General features: G+C 35.0%; 1 pseudogene; it reads right to left on the bottom strand.

Annotated features, from left to right (window-relative positions):
* Positions 1-1,508: 1,508 nt before the first annotated feature.
* Positions 1,509-6,440, bottom strand: LOC107809621 (uncharacterized; annotated as a pseudogene).
* Between the last annotated feature and the right edge of the window lie 269 nt (positions 6,441-6,709).

Here is a 6,709-nt window from a genome sequence, read left to right on the forward strand (position 1 = left end):
TTATAAAGTAGGATAGTGGGACGTTAATAACTAGGGTTGAAGTTTGTAGAAATTTGCACATTGACTCCTCTTTCCGACTCAATAAGAACTTTGGTACCTAAAAGGTAAAAAGTAAAAAGTAAATAAGCTTGAAGGACATGAAAGAAATGAGTAAAAATTACTCCACTCGTATCAAATTATTTGTCGTGTTTTTCTTTTATATCCCTTAATAAAATATTAATTAGGAGGAGTTTTGGACTGTTTTACCTTATTTATGTCTTAAGATATAATTCTTTTTCATTGAATATTTACCATATTTAAGTATTATCTCCATCTTCAAACACACTTATTATTAGGGGTAAAATATAAAAAATATAATTAATTTTATCTTGAACTTCTAAAATGAGAAATAATTTGAGACAATTATTTTTAGAAATAACGACAGATAATTTGAGACGAAGGGAATATATTTTTTCTTTACTTTTAACTATAAAACTTACATTGGTAAATGATGGCATTCTAAAGAGGATTAAATTCTTTCACCTCATATTTTCTTTTTTGACTTTTCTCACCTCATATTTAAACACTAAAAAAAATAGTACTTTAAATACAAGGGAAGTCTATGTAAAATGATTTTGATAATATAACTTTAAAAATGTGTTCAAGAATAAGAATAATATCTATTTTCTATAGCATCAGTAAGTTTCCATGCTTGAGAACTCAGAAGTAATTCATCAAAATGCTTAAATATGGAATATACTTTATTTAATTTACATGCTATAAGAATCATTCTTTTTAAGAAAAATGGTCAAAAATGCCCCTAACGTATTGAAAATGGCTCAAAAATATCCTCCGTTAATCTTCTGGTCCGCAAATGCCCTTAACGTGTATTTTTGGGCTCAGACTTACACTTATATCTAACAGAAGGGCCAACAATACCTCTAACGTATTGAAAATGGCTCAGAAATACTCTCCGTTAACCTTTTGGTCCGCAAATGATTAACAATCTCTGGTAGGTCTTTGCACTACTAGGTGCCTAGGTGATTGAGATTTGAGAAAAGTGCACAAAGCATTCCATATTCAGGTCCAAAAAAAGGACTGCACCCCAATAGATAATAACATAAACAGCCTATTAGTGGTTCTTTCACGACTTAGAACAAAAATATTGCCTTTTCAAGTTTCCCTTCGTGAATTTTTAAGCTTTATGTATTTCTTCTTCATGAAATTTTAAAGTTTTTCATTTGTTGTGTAAATTATATTTAGAGAATTTAGCCCCAAATTTAATTTCAACAACTCTTATTATGAGTACTTCTTTCCAGTTTAACATTGGAAAAATATGGCTTATTCGGTATAAAGAGCAAATCAAATAAAAATGTACGTTCAATATAACGATTGTGAAACCGATAACGTCGTATACAAGTGAATGTACACTAGATGAGTTCATAGAAAGCTAATGGTGATATTAAGTCTAACCATAAAAGATTAAAGATGATCATATATATTAGACATAAGTGCAAGTAGATAAATTCTGAAAAGGTTCAACTCTTGTTCAACACAAACGATAATGAAGTAGACCTACAATTACATGGACGAAAGTTGTCTTAAAATGCCTGCAAACTTTCAAAATCTACGCAAATTTAACAAATAACATAACAAAATGGAAGTAAAGGAACCACCAACTAAGATTAAAACTTAGTCATCGTCAGTAATGAAAGTATAAAACTGCAAATATCTTGTGAACGAACCAAAGTTTCTAAACCGCCACTAGTTTCTCCTTCCACAAATTTATCATTGAAAAGAATCCACATCCAGAACTCTTCTAGTGCTCTTAAAAAGAGGAAAGAAATACATTAACCAGCAACTGACAGATATAGCATTGTGAATAACAAATTGCAGAGGTTGAAATAGTATTTCTGTATCCCGGGACTGTCATTTGTCCCTGCTTTTCCAGACAGTGACAATGGTGAAGAAATTGATTTTAGGACACATTTAAAATAAATCTCAAGTATCTTGCTGCTTGAGCCATTATCATGGTTGGTCCTCACTAGTGCAATACACTCTTCTTTACTAGCTTTGGTTTCTTATGCGATCGGTTCTGCCACAAGATCCAACATCCAAAACAAGTAGTTAGTTAATGCTAAAAAGGACAGCCCGGTGCACTAAGCTCCCGCTATGCGCAGGGTCCGGGGAAAGGCCGAACCACAAGGGTCTATTGTACGCAGCCTTACTCTGTATTTCTGCAAGAGGTTGTTTCCACGGCTCGAACCTGTGACCTCCTGATCACATGGCAGCAACTTTACTAGTTACGCCAAGGCTCCCCTTCAAATAGTAGTCAGTTAATGCTATTTTTGATAATTAGAAGTCAGTTAATGCCAAGTATCAAGATGTAATATCATATAAGTAGGCCAATCACCATGCAAAAATCCTCACCTTTGAACTTTCCAGAGCTTCGTAGTCAATCCTCTCTTGCCACTTACTCTTGAGAAGTATAATCGGCCGGTTTCCGACATACTTCCCTGAAATCAACATGAAATACCACCTCATTAGGCATCTTGGTATAATATTATCATTACCAGTTCAATAACCAAAACAACTGCCACTTATAGACATTTCATGTACTCCTCACTTTGCAAACCCCAAAAAAAAACCAGACTGCTGATATTCTCTCATACAAGTTTGGTTAATGTTGTCCTTTTCCTTACTGATTTTTTCTTTTCCTACACTGACTTCAAAAAGCAGTCCTAAATGTTGTTTCCAGTAGAGTACTGTTACTTGTTTCCTTCACTATTCCTTCTTTTTCGTATAGAGAAAACAGGGTAGGGGAGTACACATTCAAATACAAAAACCAGGGGCATAATAGAGTGCACTCTTTCTATCAACGCTAAACATTTGATGTAAAGACATCAAAGAAGCGGGGACCAAAGAAACCCATACATGGCATCAACCAAACGGTATATCAAGGAAAATATTAGATCCAGCTAAAGACTACCATCCATACCATTTATGAGTGATGGTCTTCAAGAAGGTAAAAGCTGATTATCTAACTGTGACAGACCCACTTTATCAAGTTGTGTCATCACTTAATATATTTTATGCTGGTTCCCACAAGCACGATAAGAGATTACACATTCAAATATCGATTTAACAGATAACTTACCATTCATTTCTTTAAATGCTGCGGCAAGGTCTAATGGGTTGGAAAAACTCACAAATCCATATCCCTTGGTCTTACCAGTCCGCTTGTCTCTCACAACCTGTCAACATGCATTATAGAAACCCTTGGTTACTGAACCTTATAAGCTACAACATACAATTATACAATAAAGTTTGGAGAGAGCGAGGCAATAAGATACTTTTTATTCCTATTCATTATTTCAGGTCAACGCAGAAAGAATGAAGTTAGTAATAACATCAGCACGATGGATGCTACACTTCTTTATAACACATAACTACTGCACTTTTGGGCAATAAACAAATTACAATTAGACTGTGTATCGCCACCACTCCTATCTTCTCAATTAGATGCCACCAATGTAGAATCTCCTCAATTAGACTATGTCAAAGGACGAGGTAAGGTATCACCACCACTAATATCTACTCAATTAGATGCCACCAATCTAGTATCTCCTCAATTAGATGCTCACTGCTTTTGACATCCAAAAAAATGGCAATATCTCATATCATCACCCTTTTTATTGGCTTGTGTTCTTCTGTTTACGCAAATACAAACAGGTGCACGTGCAGAACTAAGTTAACATGCATGTCTGCAATGGACCCCACCAAAAAGAAAAGGGAAAAGAAACACACATACGGACCCAAACATACAACCTGAGGATTACAATTTGTGATCCCACAATGATACTAATATGTTCTCTTTATTTTCAATTTTTGAAAGTTACTGAACTCCAATTTTAAAGCAGTAAAAAGTGAAGAGAAGTCTCTCTCAAAACTAGATGCATGCATAGTTGCATACCACTATCTATGTACCCAAACTATGAATAGATGTTGATGCATTTAGAAGGAAATTTAGATTTCTGAAGATTCATGAATATTCAGGATGCAGAAATATGACATCAAAAAGACAGAAAAAATTTAAACTTCTAGGTGACAAAAATCTCTCCCTTCATGACCAGAAATACTAGTGCTCATGTATACAATCAAAAACATAAAAATGTAAAATTATTGGAAAACATAAACGATCTAACAGAACATACCTTAGCCGTGTTAAAGGTTGGAAACCTTGAAAAGGTTTTTGATAGGACATCATCATTCACCTCATTCCCAAGATTACCACAGAATAGACAATAATCATCTGTGACACCATCCAACTTAGTTATTCCACTATACTAGGATTTGCACCAAATCTAACAGCAAAATGCACAAGAAACCATGGGAAAACAGGTGCAAACATCCATAACAAAAGGATTACTTTGCAGGTTTGTCTCCTGCACATTCTTTTCTCTAAATACACTCCCAAATTGCTTTACAATGCAACAAATATTAGGCCTGCTTCAATCCCCTCTATTCTAGCATCAAGACAATCACTAGCTATCATCGTTGCGTCTGTCTCCCTCAAATGAAGGCATTCCCATTGCCTGAAATCATAGCCTAAGATTTACTTAAACCTTTCTGTTAGAGTTTTGCAATAATTTTAAGCACTTTACACTAGGCTAACAGATCTGAAGTCTTTGACTTCTGCCCAAAATTCCAGACTGTAAAATTTTTGGGTCGCTTTGAACCAAACTCACAATGCCAAAACCCTTCAGCACAAGGTACTATCCAGTTCAATTGATGCCTAAAATTATTAAAGAGAACCAGCGTAACCCCCACAAAAAACCAGATGAATAAATAAACAGATTTGAATAACATGAGGCACAACCAGTCAAGGAAAAAAAAAGGAAATTAGGCTTACTCTCTTGCCACTCTGCCAAAGTAGGATCTTCCCAACTTTGTCCTGCTGCCTTACGAGGTACAGCTTTCTTCTTGGCCTCAGCTTTGTGCTCCATTTCGCTGCTCGCAAGTGCAGCTTTCAAGTTTTCAAGTGCTTCAGGTGTGATTCGCATCTGAGCCTGTCCGTAAGAATTACGTACATTACAAACATGACAAATATAGTAATATACCTTCTTTTTCTCAGAATAAGCTCGTTGGCTTAACATGACAAAGCTACATATGTATAAAGGCCCGGTACAAATACTTCTATGAAGGTTTTCTTCTTTTATCCTCCTAAAAGGAAACTAACAAGCTTATAATTGGCCGTCATGATATTTTATCATGAACATATACACACAAATATATACTCTCAACAAGCATTACACACAAATATATACTCTCAACTTTAAACTTCTCATTTTTTACCTTAAACGAGATAATGTTTTAGCCACACAAACATTTATGGCTTGGTGATGCACTTTCTTTTTTAGTATGTCCAAAAAAGAATGATATTTTCCTATATTTAGAGACAAATTAAGTTTAACTTCACATTTCACTTTCAATGAGATGATGTATTATAGTCTGTCAAAGAAGAAGACACCTTTCTATATCTGGAAATTAATTTAAGTTTTACTTTCTCATTATACTCTTAATGAGATGATTTATAGGTACAAAAATGTCTATGACTTGTTTTAGATCACTAGTTTTAAAAGTTTTATTCTTTCTCTTAAACTTCGTCAGCAGTCAAACAACACCACCTACAATGGATGAGGGAGTATTAACAACAATTAAACTTTCTATTAACATTGGCGTGACTCTAACAAACAACAACAATAACATACCCGGTATGATTCCACAAGTGGAGTCTAGGGAGGGTAGGGAATACGCAACCTTACCCCTACCTTGTGTGATGTGGAGTGACTAACTTTTTTTGGTTCAAAGGTGGAGTGACTCTAACTAAATCAAAATGTAAGGATTGACACTCAATTGCAACTTCCACCATCGTTAAAACATACAAAGACGAAGTTTTTATATAAAAGCTTATTATTTTTCCATTTTTCTTTCCTTTTCTTTTTGCAATTAATATTTGATGAGGATTTGAAATGCTTACTTATTGAAACCGAGGCAAAGTGTAAACCCGGGAATAGGAGCAGGAGCAGGATAGACAACGGGCGGAGAGCAGCGCCTATGTAGGGCTGAGGAGGAGGTTGTTGTTGGAGATGAAACGGTGTCGGAAAGTATGTGCCGTTTGAGTAAGTGTACTGTGACGACGTTGAAGTAGCTCCCGCCGACGTTGAAGGCACCGTCGACATTGCAACTCTGGTGAATTAGGGATTTTTTTTGTGTGTGTGTGTGTGTGGTTTGGTTGTGGGGGGGATTAACTCTGCTGCCAAAACCAGTAACTGTACACTTACAAAAAAGAACATGGTAATATTCAAATTTGACTTGACTCAAAAGTCAAAACACTTAAAAACAGGGGGGGAAAAATGAGTATCAGCTACAGAACTCAAGGGGAACAGAAAAAGAAATGAAATCACACATCTAACTTAATCCTACATTGTACTTTCCTATGTAAATTGTATATACAGTCAAAAAGTGCTTTTGTCTCCCAAAAAGAAAACGCCAATTCAGCCTTCATATTCATTAAAGTTTTAAAAAAATATGACGAATTCTCCCACGATTCTCCATTTTGTTGATACAAATATTTTTTGGACAGTACTTGTTATAATGTCTTGTTTAGTATAACTTACATCCTTAACCAAATCTTTGATTGATGGAATAAAACCCAATGTTTTTTCGA

Source organism: Nicotiana tabacum, chromosome 23 (assembly GCF_000715075.1).
Source record: "Nicotiana tabacum cultivar K326 chromosome 23, ASM71507v2, whole genome shotgun sequence".
Lineage (NCBI taxonomy): Eukaryota > Viridiplantae > Streptophyta > Magnoliopsida > Solanales > Solanaceae > Nicotiana > Nicotiana tabacum.